A 20,864-nucleotide genomic window follows, 5' to 3' on the forward strand; every position below is an offset into this window, starting at 1 on the left:
GGACCCTGAGGATCATCTAATTCCAGAGTCCAACCCCTTGAATTAGCAGGAATATGCTGCTGTCCCATGCGAGGATCAAACCTGCAAACTTGGATTATCCGCACCAGGCTCTAACCAACTGAGCTATCCATGCAGATGGCATTTCTTACTGAACGAATCAGTCTGTGATTTTTAAGTCTGGGCAAGCTTCTGAGATTCACAGAACTTGTCTTTTGGTAAAATAAGCATTCCGATGCCAGGAGATTGCAGGAAGCAATTCATAAGGGAGTGAGGCAGATTTCTGCACCTCTTGGAGACTCTGAAAGCTCCGTTTGCCTCCTCCTCCTCTTAATTAACTGCCTTTTGCATATATGTCTCAAGGCGATGTACATAGTAAAGCAAAAACAGCAGAGAAAATAACTGCAGGTGAACTGAAACACAATAAAAGGAGACAACCATGGCAGAGACAACCATTCACCCAGTTGGGAAAGCTGGTCAGAACAGAAATGGGGTAGTCTGGAAAATAACTTGGCTACAAGATGAGCTTTTGCACGGAAACAAGCCAGGAGCTCCGGGTGCAAGTTTGGCAACATGCAAACGGGCTTTTCCAGGGTGTTCCTTGCTATGGAGTGCTTTCCCCAGGGAGGCTTGCCTGCTACAACCTTTATTTTTAGTTGCCAGGCCCTTAAGAATTTCAAGTCCTTGTGGCCTCCTTTAGTGGGGCAGGCTCTCTAAGTTATGTCTTTTAATTGTATAGTTGTGGGGTTCTTTAAGGTTTTCATTGGGTTTTTTGTAATTAGTTTTAGAGTTTATATTGTGTTTGTAAGTTGCTTTAGGTCACTTGTGGGAAGAGTGACTACTAAATATTATTATCAGTAATAATAAGTTTTAAGATGTTTCTGGAAAGTGCAGAAGAGTGTTGAAGAGCCCTGTGAAAATAATTCTATGCAAACACAAAAACTTCCACCTCCTTTGAGCTCCTAGCTTTCTTCAGGGCCAAAGGTCACACTGGCAGCTAAGTTCATTTCCAAACCACCCCATGACGTCTCCTCACCGCTGCTACTCCTCTTCTGCTGTCTCTCAGGATGAGCCCCAAGACTAACCCTGATCAAGCTGGAATGTGTGTGCAACTTCTGTGCCATTCATAGAACCTCACAAGCATGTCTTTTCAAGTTAGCTAAGGTCACAGCTACACCTACCTTTGAATCCCTCTTATACCACTTTAGCAATCGTGGCTTCCCTCAAAGAATGCTGGGAACTGTAGTTTGTTAAGGGTGCTGGAAATTGTAGCCTTGTGAGGGGTCTCCTAACAACTCTCAGTACCCTTAACAAACTTCAGTTCCCAGCATTCTTTGGGGGAAGCCAGGACACTCACTCTCTCTCTCTCTCTCTCTCTCTCTCTCTCTCTCTCTCTCTCCCTCCCTCTCCCTCTCCCTCTCCCTCTCTCCCCATGTGTGTGTGTGTGTTTATTGCAGGTATATTCTGCAACACGTAATTGACTCAATATTAGTGCATTAATGATGGATGGCTTTATGACTGCACATCATTCCGCTCTGTTATTTGTCCTATGATGTTCTCCAAATGTTACTGTGTTATTGCTGTTTGGAGGCGCCCTCTTAGTGCAGCAAAAGTGGGACAAAAAATAAACCGGCATTTTTATGGTATAAAAAGGTGACAGGATTTTAGCAGGAAGTGACGGGGCATGCACCAAATAGAAATGAAGCGGTGTGATCACCTGAAACATTTGCAGGTGTAAATGATAATGGAAATGTGATTGTGTATAATCTCCCCAATAATGTTTTGATATGTGAAATTAAAAGGACTTTGCATTGTTTTGTAAGACGCCTTGGGAATCCTGTTGGAACCTGAAAGTGCAGGATGCTAATTGCTGTAGAAATAATATGAAAAAGTGGTGCTTGCATAGCTAACCCTGACCTTGGTTTGGCCTCGGTGATGGCACAAGACTAAGTTCCTCTACAGCACATGTTGCTGCTACTGACTTTCGTGTTCCCCCGCTTCTGGTGCTGAGCTCAAGGACCATGCAGAAGGTCACCGGGTGGCTCATACAATTGCACGCTGGTGTATGACTCAGGAAAGGGGATCCTAGGTCTTTTCTTCACCACTGCTCAGAAGTACAACTCAGCAAATAAAGAGCCCTGAATGTTGCTCCATTAGAGTGTGGGGATTTTGGGGTCACGTTTCCTATCTTGGCTCCAAAGTTGGGTGCAAACCTTCCAGTCTCACCTGCTTTCCAAGACCAGGACTAGAAGATCTGGTTGTAGGAAACTGAACGGGCAGGCCTGGGCAAATGAACTTGGCAAGAGTTCTCCTTCAATATGCAGACATCTCTGCTGCAAACACGGAGGCTCAGTATGGATGCTGCCCAGTCTTCTAACCACAGCTAGGAAAGTGAGATCACCCTGAGGGCATTAGTACTACTCCTGCTTCCAACGCTCCCTTCCATTTCCAGAGCTACCCATGGGTAGCATTGCTGGGTTTTTCCTAACTGTGGTTTGTTTAAAACTACAACATGAAGGTTAAGCATGGTTCTCAAGCTGCAGTGCAAACCTAGCAATAACCACTGTTTGCACCAAAAATAAAAAAGAGTGTGGAATTAATTTGAAAGAGTGAAGGGTGCATGAGAAGTGTGAAGGTCCCCAATGTTCTAGTTTCATGGTTTTAAGAGACTGGGCAGCAGACACAGAGATCTTGCTCCGAGGGCCTTCTGGCGGTTCCCTCACTGACAGAAGTGAGGTTACAAGGGTGACAAGAACAACCTCTTCATCCATGGACTACACAGATGACACAGCCTAAGGTGCACTCCATCCTGCCGTGAGCTTGTGGTGGTTCCAACTGGGTGAAGTGGGTGATGGCACAGAATGTTCTGCTCGAGGAACAAAGAAAACAGACTGTTTGCAGTCCAGCTTGTGTGAAGGGAGGAAGATCTGTCCTCTTGGCTGGAATTCAAACTCACCGGCCGGTTCTTTGGATTGTAGGTATCTACTAGTCACAAATTTTCCAGCATGTCTCTGGGATCTAATGGGCCAAAGTAGACTGGGTTTGGAAAAAGAGCCACCTGTGTTCTATTTCTATCCTGTGTGTCTCCATGGTTTGAGGAGAGAAAGGTCAGGAGGAAGGCTGTGGTCAAAGAAACGGCTGAATGAAAAGGGAAAGTGAGATTTTCCATTCATCACCAGCAGGAAATTAGGCAGTGTTTTTGTTTATGTTTGATTTGCAGTGTTTAAGGATGAGTAAAAGTTATTGGGAAAGTGAGATAGGCAGGGAAGGCCCCTGGCGATGGAGCATCATCAGCTCCCTCCTGCTTCCTCACTCCCTATCCCTCCAGGGCTTCTGTCTCCTGCCTGGTTTGCCCCCATTTCTCTTTTGCAAAGCCCCCTCAGGGCATCAGGAGTCAGGGAGGAGCTGTGACATAAGGGGAACAGAATGGGAACCAAAAGGTGAAGGTCAGGAAGGAGGAGGAGGAGGAGGATAATGGGCCCACACAGTGACTGTTGAATGGGTGGGGCAGAAGCTGAGTGATGTGTGTCGTGCCTCAGGCCATACTGCATATTTTCGCAATTCTCATCCTCTCACCCTACTCTGGTCTTACATCATGGTTATCATTAATAATGAGGAGATACTTTGCATCTATACAACATTTTAAGGGGGTTGACAACACCTTACACCCACCAACTTAGTAGGCTTAACAACTATTTTTTAAGGAAGACTAGTATCATCCCTGGGACGTGTGTGGCACTGTGGGTTAAACCACAGAGCCTAGGACTTGCCGATCAGAAGGTCAGTGGTTTGAATCCCCGCAATGACGGGGTGAGCTCCCGTTGCTCGGTCCCTACTCCTGCCAACCTAGCAGTTCAAAAGCACGTCAAAGTGCAAGTAGATCAACAGGTACCGCTCTGGTGGGAAGGTAAACGGCGTTTCCGTGCGCTGCTCTGGTTCGCCAGAAGTGGCTTAGTCATGCTGGCCACATGACCCGGAAGCTGTATGCCGGCTCCCTCGGCCAATAAAGTGAGATGAGCGCTGCAACCCCAGAGTCAGCCACGACTGGACCTAATGGTCAGGGGTCCCTTTACCTTTACCTTTATAGTATCATCCCTCTATTGCAGATGCAGGAAATGGAGGCCAGGAGAGGAGTCGTTTGTTTAAGGCTGGTAGCTACCATGTTCATGGTGAGCTCGTGTCTGTGGTGAGATTTGGGAGCAGTTAAGGACCCCCCTGCAAGTGAAGACAGGCTCTGGCAGTTTGGGCAGACAGGACTGATCGTGGGTCCACCAGTCAAGAAGGTGGTTTCTGCCCAGGCTGTAGAGGGAAGTGAGGGGCGGGTGGGGCTCATCACCTGAGAAGGAAGCCCATCTAGGAGAAGAAAAACTCTGATCTTAGACCTCTGCTGCCTTGTGGGATATCTTTGGGGTAATAAAATGCTAAGAAGTAAACCCTGCACAAATCCAGAGTGGAGTCCCTGAGGTGGTTGGATTGTGCTTTGGCTGCCTCCTCTCAGCAACTCCTGCAGTCAAAGCAAGTGACAAACGTCTTGCTCTGCTTTCCTTTGGCCCACAGCAGCAAGACTGGGGGGGGGGGTCTTGTTGTCTGGCCAGCCCAGAACCTCCAGACACACGGCCCAGGCTTGCACCCCAGGAAGGTGACTTCGGTGCTGCTAATAAAGTGGTTTGACTTCACCCCCAAAGACGCACTCCATTCTCTCTTGAGAAAGACGCATACCAACAATATATTGGTATAACTATACAAGTATATACATGTGACATATACAATGTACACAAATGTTCTCTGTAACATGCTCATTGGCCTCTTCTTCCAGACTGTTTTCAAAAATGTCAGTTTGCAGCCAGATGCCTGTCAGTTTGAGGGGCTTTGCCAGTGATTGTCATGACAACCAACAGAGGCCCTGCAGGGAACTGGTTGAGTTCCCTCCCCGCATTCCTTCCATGTCCCCGCCTGGAGGGTTGCTGCTGCCACCAGGGAGAAGGAGGTTTCTCTCTGGTGGCCCTCAGGCCCACTGAGATGCTGGTCCCTCCCAGTGGCGTAGCGTGGGTTGTCAGCACCCGGGGCAAGGCAAGTAATTTGCGCCCCCTAACCCGTGGATTTGCGCCCCCTAACCCTAACCCCCAGATGTTGCGCCCAGTACAGCCGCCCCCCCTGCACCCCCCACGCTACGCCACTGCTAATGGGACAAGGAACACGCGTGGGGTGGGTGGAGAAGGATGTGGCTAATAATGCAGGAGGGGGGTCTAAGGGGAAAAGGAGCTCGCATGGGGTGGGTGGAGAAGGAGCTTTTCGGAGAGCTGAGCGGGGAGGGGGGAGGGAAAGAGCACTGTTGCTTTAAAGGAGCCAACCGGACAGCAGCCACTTACAGCAGTGTAAGCAGCTCCTTTCCACTCCCGCTTTGCTCCTTCTCTCCCTCTTTGCTGCTTTACACAGCTAATGGTGAATCCCCTGCAACCCAAGTCCTGCTCAGCGGATCAGCTGAGACGCTGGGAGAATTGTAATTTCCCCCTCTCCCTCATCCCGTGCCCTCCTGTCCCCAGCAGCCTTTTAAAAAACTTTTTTACTGGTTTTCACTGCGCTCGTGGCTCAGAGCCCTCCTGTGCCCTGCCGTCCCTCTGCAGCCTCATTGCTCCGTTTAGAGAGCGCACGGACCTTTGCTAGCTGAGGCTGCAGCAGCTGTTGCTGGCTACGCAGCGCTTTTTCCGGCTCGCTGTGGCTCCCGTCTGTCCCTCCTCGCGTGTAAGCGGCTGCTGCCCGCTTTGCTGGCATGGCTCTCTTTCCCTCCCTCCTCCTCATCTCCACCCCCTCCTCCTGGCTGTAAAGCAAGCATGAGTGCATTCGCTCTGTAACACGCACAGGCATTTTCCCTTCCTTTCTAGGAGCAAAAAAGTGTGTGTTTTGGAGCGAAAATTACGGTAATTCCCAGCAAGCAATTAGCAGGCTCGCTCCACCTCCTCCTCCTCCCGGCTTTGCTGCTGCTGCTGCTGCTGCGCGGCTCTTTTCCTCCACTGACGGCGCGCTGCGTCTTGGAGAGGTTCCCGCTTCCTCGAGGGGGGCCGGCCAAACGCGCCCCCCAAAATGTTGCGCCCGGTGCGGCCGGCACCCCTGGCACCCCCCACGCTACGCCACTGGTCCCTCCAACATTACATGTTTTTAAGTGTGTTTTGAAAAACGTCATTTATTTGAACTACCGTATTTTTTGCCCTATAGGACGCACTTTTTCCCCTCCAAAAATGAAGGGGAAATCTGGGTGCATCCTATGGGGCGAATGCAGGCTTTCGCTGAAGCTTGGAGAGCGAGAGGGGTCGGTGCGCACCAACCCCTCTCGCTTTCCAGGCTTCAGGAAGACATCTGCAGCCTAGACAGCCCTGTGGGAGGTCCCGCAGGGATGTCTAGGCTGCGGATGGCAGCCTGCTTCCCGGAGCGCCGGGCGCCCTGAAAGCAGAGCGCCCGGCGCTTCGGGAACACATCCGCAGCCTAGGCAGCCCTGCGGGAGGTCCCCACAGGGCTCCCCACGCTGCGGATAGCAGCCTGCCGCCCGGCGGGCGGGGCGCCCTGAAGCAGAGCGCCCCTCGCGCCGGGCAGACATCGGCCAGCCCCACAAGCTCGGAGGACAGCAGGGAGGCGCAGCGCCACCATCCCGCTGTTCCTTGACCTGGTTCAGTTTCCGCAACCTGCTTTGGGGGGGGGGGAATAAAGGGGGGGGGAAATCCCTATATTTCCCCCCAAAAAAACTAGGTGCGTCCTATGGGACGGAGCGTCCTATGGGACGAAAAATACGGTACCTTTTCTTAAACAAAGTCTCTCAGTGCCACAAGTTTTTAATCATAGAATCATAGAATCATAAAATCATAGAATCATAGAATCATAGAGTTGGAAGAGACCACAAGGGCCATCGAGTCCAACCCCCTGCCAAGCAGGAAACACCATCAGAGCACTCCTGACATATGGTTGTCAAGCCTCTGCTTAAAGACCTCCAAAGTAGGAGACTCCACCACACTCCTTGGCAGCAAATTCCACTGTCGAACAGCTCTTACTGTCAGGAAGTTCTTCCTAATGTTTAGGTGGAATCTTCTTTCTTGTAGTTTGGATCCATTGCTCCGTGTCCGCTTCTCTGGAGCAGCAGAAAACAACCTTTCTCCCTCCTCTATGTGACATTCTTTTATATATTTGAACATGGCTATCATATCACCCCTTAACCTCCTCTTCTCCAGGCTAAACATGCCCAGCTCCCTTAGCCGTTCCTCATAAGGCATCGTTTCCAGGCCTTTGACCATTTTGGTTGCCCTCCTCTGGACACGTTCCAGTTTGTCAGTGTCCTTAATGATTGAACTGTTTTGCAAATACTGCTTCTATGCTGCTGCTTTATTTTATTTTTAGGTAAATTGACTTAGATATTCACAAACTGTATGGTGTTTCATTATATTTTTTAAAATAATAATAATAATTCATTAGTCTCTTGAGTTGCCTTGTGAGGGATATGAATGCTAATGCTAAGAATTCTAATTCATAGGCCACCTGGTGATGGGAGGCACCTGCTAAGCTACTTAATAGTGCAGAAGTCTAGCGGTTCCAACCTGCTTCCCACATTCAGCCCTAACAGGCTCACTAGTTCCTGCCCTCTGCTGACTTCATCCGTGAGAGCTTGGGGTGCCATCCCTTGAAATCTCAGCTGGAGCAACGGCTGGCTCACGAGTGACCATCAGGGCTTTGGGATGCCTGTTGAGTGAGCTGTCTCCACTCCTCCTTTAGCTACGTCCCATCATGTTATGCTCCGTCTCCATCCATATAATGTGTGGTGTAGTGGTTAGAGTGTTGGACTAGGACCTGGGTTCAAATCCCACTCAGTCATGAAACTGGCTAGGTGACCTTGGGTGAGTTACCAGCCTGCCTCACAGGGTTGTTGTGAAGATAAAACGGGGAGTGGGAAAACCATGTGTACCATCTGAACTCCTTTGTGGAAAGGAGATAGAATCATCATCACCATCATTCATAGTAGTAAAAGAACATAACAGCAGGTGAAAAGCCCTGCTGGGTCAGACTAGTTCCCTACTTCTCACCCCAAGGCAGGAGACGAATGCGAGATCCCTTCTCTCTCTGCTGTTTCTTCCCCAGAGACTGGTAGTCAGTGCCTTGATCTAGGAGGCAGCCTGCAGCCATCATGACTAGTAGCCTTTTGTAAGAGCAAGTCTCCTTCCTCCATGAGTTGCCTGGGCTCCCTTGAAAGCCACCTAAGCTTGTGGCCATCCCCACTTCCTCTGGGCACCAAATCCCACAAGCTGGTTAATGCCTTATATGGAGGGGTGGTGACATCCATGCCTCCCAAATCTGTTGCCAAATCAGTTTCTAGTATTATGGGAGAAGGACCGTTCTATCTCTGCCTGCTTCCTTCCTTCACATATCATGTTTATCATATCTCCCCACCTCATTGCACACACACCCATAAACTAAAAATCCCCAAACCCTTTCATATGCAGAAAATTCTCTTCCAACCCTGTGGATTATTTGCCATTTGCTGTACCTTTCACTTCTTTTTGCTATCCTTTCTGAAGCAGGAGAGACAAACAGAATTAAAAATGGAACTGCTCCTCAGATCTCTATAAGGACATCATAATGCTGCCTGTCTTATTTTCAAGTTACACATGTTATGAATGTACATTTCAGGAAATGCAATGCCTTTGCATTCCCCTGCGTGGATGCTTTTGCTGACGCAGTGCTGCAACCCACGCCCACGGATGGTGCAGGCAGTGACCTTGTGTCTTAGCAGCAGTCAGTGCTGCTTCCCTGGACTGTGTTTGAGAGAGAACTGTGCAGTTATCCCTCTATGTCCAGTGGGACCTGTGATTCTTGAGCATCAACCCCACTGCACAGCAACACGCTTTCGAAAATTTGGGGGGGGGGTTTCAAAAGCAGCATGTGATGTGCATGAATGCATCTGTTGTTCAAGGGGTAGGGAGAAGTGGCATGTCTCACTGACTCTTGACCAAAGCTGTTTTCTATTTTTTAAAAAAATAATAATTGCTTTATTAGTTTTAAAAAGAAAAAACAGTCAACAAACGAAAAACCAAAAGGTAATACAAATTACTAAAAGTAAATAGATTTCTTACAACACAGTTTCTATTATGACTGCCAGTCACACCATCAAAGGACCAGAGCTGTTTTCTAGAGTCCACAGTGACTCGTAGGAGCCTGGCTGATGGGCTCTCCCTGATCCAGGGCCCCGGGAGGGATGGAAAGGACCCTACATCAGCTTCGATGAAGCACCCTTCCTTTCCACTTCAAGAACTCATGGGCTTCTTTTGTAACTTAAGGCTCTGTTTATTATATTTTTGGTCTGCCTTACAAATGGGCCCCTTGGGGAAGTCAAAGGAAGGGGCCATCTTCCCTCCCCATCTCCATATTTCTGACTTTATGTGATGTGTTTCATCGTTACAGAATAAGAACAACAAAATGTTATTGGGGCGCTTAAAGGCTTTCACTATTTTTGATGGGATTCGGGGCTCATTCATACTCACTTTTTGCTCTGTGCTTTCTAAGCAGAGGTCCACACTTTCAAGCTCAGTGTCAGAGTGCTTTTTTAGTCTTCGTCGCCCCCCCCCATTCTTTCCCCAGGAAATCCTGCTCTTTAGTGCTGAATGAGATCAAACACCTATTTGGGGCTTCAGTGAACTGCCAGTTGTTCCGATTTAGCGATAAAGAGCAGGTTTTTGAGGGGAAAGCACCGGGGTAAAACAAAAACAGCAAATAAACAAAAACCGCGTGGACATGGAACTTTAAAGCACAGACGTGTGCCTAGAAACGCAGCCCCAAAGGAAGTCTGCCTGAGCCCTTTGTCACCTGCTGGCAAATGCAAGTTGCACAATTAGATTTGATTGAGGGGTCTTGTGTTTGCCCCAAAGATCAGACTTTTTGCAGTAATAAAAGTGACAGGAAAATGTGCTGGGACATGTGGGGTACCATTAGGAACATGAGAAGAACCCAGCTGGATCAGGCCAGTGGCCCATCTAGTCCAGGATTCTGGTCCTCAGAGTGGCTGTGGGAAGCCTGCAGGCAAGATCTAAGCGCTTGCTGGATTTGATGCAACATCATCTCACCTCCCTGCAAGCAAATCAGAATGGATGATCACTTTAAATAGCCAACACCTTCCATTCTCCCTGCAAAACAAATTAGTACATATGCTCAGTAAACAAGTGGCCTGGAAGTGTTGTTAAAATATGTTAGTGTGGGGTGGTGGTTGTTTTCTGCAATTTAAACCCTGGTTTGAGCCATGCTGTGAATCCCCCTGCTACCAAAATATCCAGACTTCTTCCCCGCTCCCTGTCCTGCTTTATTAGCTTTGGGTCGGCAATTGCTTGAATACATGACCTAGATTTTATGGAAAACCTGAGTAGAATGAACTGCATTGATTCCTGGAGAAAACAGCTAATATGGACTGGAGGGATTGGAGGTGCTCAGCTGACAGGAGGCTCATGACTGGAGAATGCCGTCTCAGGACCAGTGATGATGAGCGGCCCTTGCCAGTCTAGGATCCCTGCACTTGCAAGATGAATGGATTGCCTCCTGGGGTCATTTATTTATTTAGGCATGAGCACCTGCTCATTTTTATATGGCAAAAGTGAAATAATTAGAGTTTTACTTCCAGTGTGATGTAGTGGTTAGTGTGCTGGACTAGGATACTGGTGGTAGGTGCAAGAAAACAGCAGCAGCAGCAACAGCAGCAGCAGCAAGCAAATTAAACTACTACTGTACTGCTCTAGTAGTAGTAGTTTACCATACTTAAAAAAGATATTTTAGTATTTCAATTACTGTTATTGCTACTAATCCTATTTAATAGCTGTTGTACAGAGTTGCACCTCATCACTGGGTGAGGCATCGCTGTGCATTTTTGTGTGGGTGTTCTACTGCTCCACCCTAGAGCTGGCTGCAGGTTTTGCTCTGGGCAAAAAAAGATTTGGCCTTTCGTCATTTCTGGACTGTGTCATTTCCGATGCAGCTCTAGGACCTTGAGCAGGAAGCTGCCTGCCCCTGGTTCTTCAGGCTCTGAGATGTAAACCTTGCTTTGGCCTTCATGATCTTGTTAATTAAGGCGCATAAACTCTTTCTAAGAAGTTGTAAAAGCCAAAGCCTGGCCTGCTATCCAGTTGCAACAGTACATCACGAAACTCATATAAATGACTCAGAGTACCCAGGGAATACCATTTTGGATTGCGCCAGGTGTGGTGTTGTGCTGACGTAAAAGTGTAATGGAGAGCTTTGTTTCTGCAAGTGTCATTTGACATCTAGGGCCTGGTTTCTCCCCCCCCCCCCCCCCCGTTCATATTTATTGGTTTTTAACAACAGAAATGCTTTCTTAATGTAAGATCACAGTATAAAGTTTCAGTTTCTTGTTGATGTACATGTGTTTCTAAATCATAATAAAGAAAAACAAATATATATTCTTAATCATTTGACTCATTAATATTCTAATTACTTCTGAATTCCCACCCCTTCTTGCTTGGATCCTTTATTGGTAACCAATTTTCCACTACTTTTTGATGTTTCTCATTACAAGAGTTAATCTAAACCAGTCAAAAAAATTAATCCTCCACAGTGGTCTTTCAGGTATTGTTTAAATATATTCCAGTCTTTTCTAAATTTTTGTTTCACTTGATCCCTTCTCTGTCCTGTCAGTTTATCCATCTCAGCGTATTCCATCAGTCTAATCAGCCAATCTTTTTTTGATGGTATCATCTCACTTTTCCAATTCTGTGCAATCTAAACTCTTGCTGCCATGGTAGCGTACATAAATAATTTATTTAAATTTCTTGGAATTTCCCTCCCAATAATCCCTAAAAGAAATGCCCCGGGTTTTTTGGGAAATGAAATTTTGAGTATCTTTTTCAACTTGTTATAGACTGAATCCCAAAATTCCCTCATTCTTGTACAGGTCCACTAGACATGGTACATCCCACCACCTCCTTACATTTCCAACACTGGTCTGAATTATTTTTGTACATTATTGCTAATTTCCTCGGTGTTGTATGCCAGCGATAGAAGACCTTCATGTAGTTTTCCTTAATAAAATAACATGCTGTGAACTTAAGATGTTCCCTCCACAATTTTTGCCATTCTGAGAGTTGTATGTTATGACCTAAATCTCTTGCCCACTTTATCATGGCTGATTTTACCTCCTCGTCCTTCACTGGCCATTCTAATAAGATTTTATACATTTTGGACAATATTTTCTCATCGTTATATATCAAATCTCTTTCGAACATTGGAAGTTTTTTGCTAAAACCCTTTTTGTCTTGTTTTTGATGGTACTGGAACCAATTGTTGATTCTACTTTTTATTTCTTCAAATTTTTTGTTTTAATTGGTTGCCTTCTTCACAAAGAATGTCTTTATATGTAACCCAATCATTCATCATGTTGACCTTTTTTACTGTCATGGCTTCCATTGGTGACAACCACCAGGGTGTTTTGTTCCATGATACCCTTGTTTTTTCTCCAGACAGCATACAGAGTGAAGTGCTTCTTATTACATGATTCATAAAATCTCTGTTGGCTCTCGCCTTGTCATAGCATAAGTAAGTGTGCCAGCCAAAATGATTATTAAATCCCTCTAGATCTAATATGTCAGTGTTTTTCAATACTAGCCATTCCTTGGTCCAAGATAGGCATGCGGCTTCATAATGCAACTCAAGATTTGGCAGTGCAAAGCCTCCTCTTTCTCTACTGTCTGTCAAAATTTTATAATTTATTCTCGGCCTTTTGCCCTGCCAAATGAATCTTGTTACATCTTTCTGCCAGGTCTTAAAATGTATTGCACTGTCCACTACTAGGATGACTTGGAATAAGAAAAGTATTTTAGGCAACACATTCATTTTTATTGTGGAGATCCTACCCCAAAATGATAATCTTAACCTGTCCCACATTTCCAAATTTCTTTTTATCTCCTTCCAAGTTGGTATATAGTTGTCTTTATATAGATTAATGTTCTTTTCCGAAATCCAAATTCTTAAATATTTTATTCTCTTACTAGTTGTCAGTCCTGTAAGGTGTTGTAGTTCTCATCTATCCTCTTCTCTCATATTTTTGACTAACATTTTGGTTTTTTTCTTTATTAAGTTTAAAGCCTGCAACTAGCCCAAATTCTGTAATCTTTTCTATCACTATTGGCACACTTTCTTTTGGGTCTTCCATAGTTATAGTCAGGTTGTTGGCAAGGCTTTTACTTTGAAAGTCTTATTTCCGACAACTATACCCTTTTTGTTCTTTTCTTTTCTAATGTTCATATTCAAAACTACCAACACCAGTATGAATAACAGAGGGGATGAAGGACACCCCTGTCGTGTACCTCTCTTAATATTACAGTTTTCTGTTAGGCTATTATTTATAACTAATTTAGCTCTTTGTTGCGAATATATTGCATTTATACCTTTATAGAAATTTTCTCCCACTCCTATCATCTCTAATGTGTTTTTTTCCATAAACTTCCAGAAGACGTCAAATGCCTTCTCTGTATCAATAAACAGCAATGCTGCCTGTTTTTCATTTCTGACTTCCAGATACTCTAGAGTATGTTACATATCTTATATTATCTTTCATATGATGTCCTGGAAGAAATCCTGCTTGGTCTGCATGAATATAGTCTTTGAGTATGCATTTCAATCTATTTGCTAGAATATCTGCAAATATTTTATAGTCGTTATTAAGAAGAGATATAGGTTGGTGGTTCTTCACTGATGTTGGATCTGTTCCCTTAGGAATCAGGGTTATGTAGGCCTCCTCCCATGATTCTGGTAGTTTGCCTTTATTTAGAATGTTATTCGCTACAGTTCAAGAAGGACACTGACAAACTGGAACGTGTCCAGAGGAGGGCAACCAAAATGGTCAAAGGCCTGGAAACGATGCCTTATGAGGAACGGCTAAGGGAGCTGGGCATGTTTAGCCTGGAGAAGAGGAGGTTAAGGGGTGATATGATAGCCATGTTCAAATATATAAAAGGATGTCATATAGAGGAGGGAGAAAGGTTGTTTTCTGCTGTTCCAGAGAAGCGGACACGGAGGAATGGATCCAAACTACAAGAAAGAAGATTCCACCTAAACATTAGGAAGAACTTCCTGACAGTAAGAGCTGTTCGACAGTGGAATTTGCTGCCAAGGCGTGTGGTGGAGTCTCCTACTTTAGAGGTCTTTAAGCAGAGGCTTGACAACCATATGTCAGGAGTGCTCTGATGGTGTTTCCTGCTTGGCAGGGGGTTGGACTCGATGGCCCTTGTGGTCTCTTCCAATTCTATGATTCTATGATTCTATGATTCTATGATTCTATGATTCTATGATTCTATGATTCTATGATTCTATGATTCTATGATTCTATGATTCTATGATTCTATTCCCTGCCAAGCAAAGCAGAGAGCTTTTAAGCTCTCCACCTTGTATACTGAGCTCTGGGAGACCCTTGCATGGGCTTTGGTGAGATCTCACAGGAACTCAGATGGCTTTGTGAGATCTTGTGAGAGCCTCCCAGAGCCTAGTAAGCGCAGGGTCCATACGGAGACACCACGGGACTCCTTCAGCCCTGATGCATCCACAGCAGTGACCAGAGGAAAAGTGACCTTTGGGGGTGAGAGCTTAGAGATGAAATGCCATGGTGCATCTGTAACAGCACGATAGGGGTCTCCTAACACTTCTTAGCCCCCTTAATAGACTACAGTTCCCAGAATTCTTTGGGGAAAGCCATGACTGTTTAAAGTGGTGTGATACTACTTTAAGCGTAGTTTGAGGATGGGGCCTCAGAGGGCCAGGGATTGAATCCAATACCTTTTGCACACAGAGCATGCCATTCTAATGCTGAGCCTTCCCCTTGTGAGTAGGGACAGGGTTAAAAGGCAGGATAGAAATCCCAAATCCATAGAGTAAGTCACAGGGTGGGACTGGAGTTTCATAGCTCCCCCTGACTTCTATTCTTGCCTTCTGCGTGGGCTGGCCCTGGCTGGGTCCAAACCCAGGAATCCCAGGTCCTAATCTTGGCTACCGGTGGGCAGTGAGGTTAGAGAGAAGAAAGCAGAGGTGGCTGTTTGCAGCCCTGTGGCGTGTTAAATAAACTCACTCCACTTTGATGGAGGGATGGGGGAGCAGCTGTCCTTGGGGAAACAGAGTGAAACAGTCTGTGAGTGTGTTTATTGCATGGGGGCGATCCACTTTCCCTTTTCCTGAATGCTCCATTATTCCTGGAAACTGTTGCCCAGGATTGGTGGGGGAGTGAAGAGCCAGAGCTTTGGCTAAGTGGGGAAACCAGGCTGGGCTGAGAGCCAGGCCTTAGTTGGAACCACATGCCTCTCTCACCCTCAGAGAGAGAGAGAGAGCAAGAGCCGGAGAGCCTGCCTAGGCTCCTGTGTGTGCGTGCGTGGGCATATTTGGGTGGGAAGGTCAGAGTTGCAACAGAGAGGCTGAGACAAGGGAAGTACGGGGGCTGGGATTTGCAGATGGGGTGATGCACCAGAGGATGGCGTCACTTTGAGAATGGGGCCAGGGATGCCAAATATGGGATAATGGTACAGAGGGGAAGATAATCAGTGGGGCTTTTGTGTATATATTTCTGCTTGTGTGGGCTCCTCTCTGGTCTGCTTGCTTGGGTCAGATGGGATGTTGTGACACAGCAACCCCAGTTTTGTCGAAGCAGATTCATTCCCTCACCACCTTTTCTCTGGAATCCTGGCTGCCCCAGCTGTGAACCTTCTGTCTGCTGGAAGGCTGCCCATCTCCCCCCCCCCACCCCAAATTCCTTCCCCAGCCAATACTGCACTTGAGCGCAGAGGCCAACAGGCACCACCAACAGGCTGGCACCGAGCATCACCACCCTGAAGGGAGCAGGGATGATGGAAGGAGGCATGGCAGAGAGCATGGCAGGAGCCAGAAGCCTCTCACAGAGCCAGGCACTGCGCTGTTTTAAGCAGATTTATTGCACTTTAACAGTCATGGCTCTCCCCCCCCCCCCCGCCCCCCACCAAATAATCCTGGGGAGCATAGTTTACCCCTCACTCAGCTACAATTCCCAGCAGCCTTAGCAAACTACTGTTCCCATGAGTCTTTGTGGGAAAGCCACATGCACTAAATGCGGGGTGTGGGTGGCTCTCCAAACATGCCTCTGAGCTCCTGCCCCTTTGGCTCCCATCCCCATTGGCCTTTTATCTGCAGCTCTCCTGCCTTCCCTCTGATCTTTCCCGGCAGGATCCGTGCTTTAAAGCTCTGTGTCCAAGCGCTTTTCCTTTTCTCTAGAGCTTTCCCCACAAAAACCTTCTCATTCCAGCTCAATTGGAGCAAACAGCAATCGGCTTAAAAACCCAAATTGGTGTCTGCTCCAATTAAGTGGTTTTTTGTGGGGAAGGCTCCAGGACAAAAACAAAACGAAACAAAAAACCAACCATACTTGGATACAGAGCTTATAAGTGGGGCAAAAGGTAAGTTTGATAAGCCCTCTGTGGCTCTCATTGGGCATCGACATAGCAGACAGAGCTGAGACATCCTTACCCAGGGCAGGTAATATGGCCAGGGAGCAGCAGGGCAGGACTGAGTGGCAGAGCATCTGCCTTGTGAGCAGAAGGTATGGGTTCAACCCACAGCATCCCCAGGCAGGGCTGGGAATGTCTGGAAGCCTTGAGGTCTGCTGCCAGTCAGTGTAGGCAGTACTGAGCTAAATGACTTTCTTCATTGCCTGCATGTGTCCACTGAGCACACGAATGAGATCCTGCTTGCGCTCCTCTGGGTGCTGCGTGTGGTGCCACAAATCTAACCATGTGCAGAGAGGCTGCATCCTGCCCAGCTGTGCACAAATTTGATGGTATGACAAAAAGAGTAACCCCCTCTGCTTCCAGAGTTGCCACAATACATCATGAGCAGGATTGGAGCTGCGAGTAACAGAAATAATTAGATTATAATATAATGGTTCTGATTTAATAGATAGAAGATAAGGTGCAGCAGAAGGGAAGAAACGGGGTGAGAACGGATCTGGCAGAACGGATCTGAATTTGCAGCCCTTGAACACAAAGGAGGTCCATTCCTCTTGGTTAACCCTCTTTATTTTAGCAGTGTGATTTAGGTGGGGAAAAGTTGTTGGAGAAATGAATAGGAGTCAGGAATCCTTGCAGATCTACTGCAAAAGCAAACCTAGAGAATATTCCCTGAACAATCAATAGATACAAAAGAGCAAATAAAGCCAAGGAACTAAATGAACATAATTCTTTCTTATCACATAGATACAGTGGGATTTGAAAACTTAACAAAGAATGATTCAGACACTGTGTATCATCACATCAATGTATTCTAGATACAGCTATATATTTTAGAATACACTGATGTGATATTATGCACACTGCTTTTCAGTGTTGTGAAGTCACATGCAGTGGTTGGTCATTATTGCATATTCCATAGGTCAGAGATTTATTGTAAACTTTTCAAATCCTTCCATATCTATGTTATTAAAAATGGTTGATTTACTTTTTTGCACCTTTTAGATTTATTCCAGGCGCAGAGATCTCCCAATAGATCTCAGTCTTCCTTCTTCTGTACAATTCAAGCACAAGCACTCAGTGACAACACTGATGCTGATTTTAAGCCCCAAACAATCTCCAAAAGCAAAACAGCACTGTGGGCTTTGATGCAAAACCCAGCCTGGACATTTAGAAAAGATTTGCTGGACCAGTTTTGGGCTGGTCAGCCAGCACCCCTTGCTGGTCTGGATGCAACCAGAGAAGGTTTCTGCTCCTCATTTGGACTCCTGCGGTGGAGAACGTATCTTCCTTCCACTGCACTCTGAGGTGTTATAAACTGTGTCTGGTTTCCTGGCTCCTAAGCTGAAGCAATGCCAAGCAGACGTTTGGCACCAGCTGGTTTCTAGGCCAAAGCTGAGGGCTGGGAGAAGGTGTCTGGTGTGGCAGAGGAGGCACTCAGTAGGACGGCAGAAGGGAGAGCCATGGGCACCACTGCTCTGAATGGGAATGAGTGGAGTGAGGTGGGGCCCCAGCCTGGGAGAAGGGAAGCTTTGGCAGAAGGGGCTGCTGGTAGGCTCTGCTGGCTGAGATCAGGTCCTCTCTCTCTCATCTCACTTCCCATGGTGCTTCCAGCCACTAGAGTTGCCTCAAGCAATTACCACATGAAATGGATGATGTATGTAATGGGACGACATTGGGGTCTTGTAGGGCTTCCTGTCCAGCTATGATGGCCAGTGGGAACCAGCATGGGAATTTTCAAGCACTTGGGGAATTCAGCTCTGATGCAGCAGAGAGCTTGTGAAACTCAAGCTCAGGCGAAGCTTCGCGTTAAATGCATAGTTTGGCTGTGCCTGTTTTTTCTTTGTTGGTTTGGTTTGGGTTTTTGTGAATAGCATCCCCAAGGTGCTTCCAGGCACCCTGTTTCTTGAATTGTTTCCTGATTTGTTCGCAGGGCGTTTGGAGGGCTGTTGTGGCAAGCAAGGGTTTCCCCACACTTTCTGGTGCATTTTCCATTAGTTTTCCTTATGGCAAAAGAACAGAAGGAGTAAGGTCTGATCTTTTGGAGAAGCTGGTTTGTTGTGCAGGAAGTCCAAGCCAGCTTTAATTGTGCAACCTTCAGTTTGTGGGGAAAGAGTTGAGTCCTACCTGAACATAGTGATGGTCTGAGGAGCACCTCCAATATCTGTGTGATGGGTCAAGACTGGGGCTGTAGAGAGAAGGGAAGCTTTTTATTGACCTTTACCCCTGTGACTAGGGAATATAGGGTTCTGCCTGGGATCATGTCAGACAACCAGTCCTTCCAGCTCAGCACTGTCTAATCCAACTGGCAATGGCTTTCCAGGGTTTGAGGCAGCAGTCTTTCCCCAGCCCTACCTGGAGATGCCAGGAATTGAACCTGGAACCTTCCACATGTATGGCCCTTCGCTGTCCAGGGGTCCAAGCAGCTATTTGCATCAAGAGAGAAGCTGCCATTGCCTCCTGGCGCAAATAGCAGCCCCCGTGGGTTGGCGAGGGTGGTTTTCATTTGAGTTGTGGCATGTTGGAAAAGATTAAAGATTAAAGACCACAGACTTATAGTGTGGTCTGGCTTTGAATTCCCCCACAGTTGCTTTTAAAAGATAAAAACAAAATACCTCCCAAAGGACACACCATCAGTGCAACTCTACACGAGGACTCCTTAGAAATAAGTCTCATGGAGACTGTTCATGTGTACAGGTGGGATTGCCTCTCTGCACTACTGTGCACTGGGAGCCAGTGTGGTGTAGTGGTTAAGAGCGGTAGTCTTGTAATCTGGGGAACCGGGTTTGCTTCCCCGCTCCTCCACATGCAGCTGCTGGGTGACCTTGGGCCAGTCACACTTCTCTGAAGTCTCTCAGCCCCACTCACCTCACAGAGTGTTTGTTGTGGGGGAGGAAGGGAAAGGAGAATGTGTGCCGCTTTGAGACTCCTTCGGGTAGTGATAAAGCGGGATATCAAATCCAAACTACTACTACTACTACTACTACTACTACTACTACTACTACTACTCTTCTTCTTCTTCTTCTTCTTCTTCTTCTTCTTCTTCTTCTTCTTCTTCTTCTTCTCCTCCTCCTCCTCCTCCTCCTCCTCCTCCTCCTCCTCCTCACCCATCTGCTTCCCAGGATGTTCACCCACTGGTCTTCCTCTCTCAATTTGTGCTTCAGCTCCTGAAACTCCTCCTTACCTTTGGGGTCCTATTCCTATGATGAGCCGCCATTTCCCCAGTTTGTGGTAGATGGCTGAAGGCAGTGTCTTCTCTGCTCATTGTAACTAGAAAAAGAACAGGGACTGAATGGTACTGGCAGGAAAGTTGGATATGATTAATAGCCAGTATCTGGTAGGATTGTGCCTACCTACCAGACTGGTGACACCACAGATGCGGGTGGCACTGTGGTCTAAACCACTGAGCCTTTTGGGCTTGCCAATCAGAAGGTTGGCAGTTCAAATTCCTGTGATGGGGTGAGCTCCTGTTACTCTATCCCAGCTCCTGCCAACATAGCAGTTCAAAAGCATGCCAGTGCAAGTCAATAAATAGGTACCGCTGTGGCAGGAAGGTAAATGGCATTTCCGTGCGCTCTGGTTTCTGTCAAGGTATCCCGTTGAGCTAGAAGCGGTTTAGTCCTGCTGGCCACATGACTCGGAAAGCTGTCTGTGGACAAACACCAGCTCCCTCGGCCTGAAAGCGAGATGAGCACCACACCCCACAGTCACTTTTGACTGGACTTAGCCATCCAAGGGTCCTTTAGCTTTAGCTTTTTAACCAGAGAGAGATGCTCATTCTGTCCAAAGGGCTGGCGGGTTCTTAGAATAGCAACCACCCTTGGGACATCTTATTTTTTAACATGGCTTAAATTTTAGTATGCTTAAGTCAATGTCTGGCACCCCAGAATTAGAAGGGAGATCCAGAATTAGACGGGGAGTCCAGCCCCCCCCCCACTGCTTTACATTTGCATTGCAGCTGTGTCCCTAGATTTCCAGGAAGTAGGGAGCTATAAGCCCTGATGCCCACTGGAATATAATAATAGAATGTCAGTTCATAATAGCAGCATCACTACCTGACACCAACAGCGTGACTCCAATGTTGCATATGATTCCTTTGACACTTGCATTTTTGTTTTGTTTTACTGTTCTCTTGGAAATAAATGTGCAATTTCATTGTCATTTATCTAGCTATTAAAGGTGGTGCTGACACTTTCAGGCGCCAGGGCTGCAGAGTTGCTGGTGCTAGAGAGGCTCAAGGGGGCTTTCATTCTTTTACTCTCAAGCCAGGGGTGTTGCCAAACAAGAAAACTACCACCAATGTGTCACTGCCCCTGGTGGTCAGAACAGGGAACAGTCAAATTGCAGCCTGTGTTGCTTCACTGTCAGCTGATC

At 46.8% G+C, this 20,864-nt stretch overlaps 1 protein-coding gene and 1 long non-coding RNA gene across 3 annotated transcripts in view; one reads left to right on the top strand and one right to left on the bottom strand.

Annotated features, from left to right (window-relative positions):
* The window catches only part of LOC310696755, a 114,471-nt gene that overhangs the window by 78,786 nt on the left and 14,821 nt on the right, over positions 1-20,864 (bottom strand). The gene's annotated exons all lie outside the window — the stretch shown is intronic.
* The window catches only part of SYN1 (synapsin I), a 92,505-nt gene that overhangs the window by 47,240 nt on the left and 24,401 nt on the right, over positions 1-20,864 (top strand). The window lies entirely within an intron of this gene.

Source organism: Podarcis liolepis (assembly GCF_965112155.1).
Source record: "Podarcis liolepis genome assembly, chromosome: 17".
In the NCBI taxonomy this organism is placed as follows: domain Eukaryota; kingdom Metazoa; phylum Chordata; class Lepidosauria; order Squamata; family Lacertidae; genus Podarcis; species Podarcis liolepis.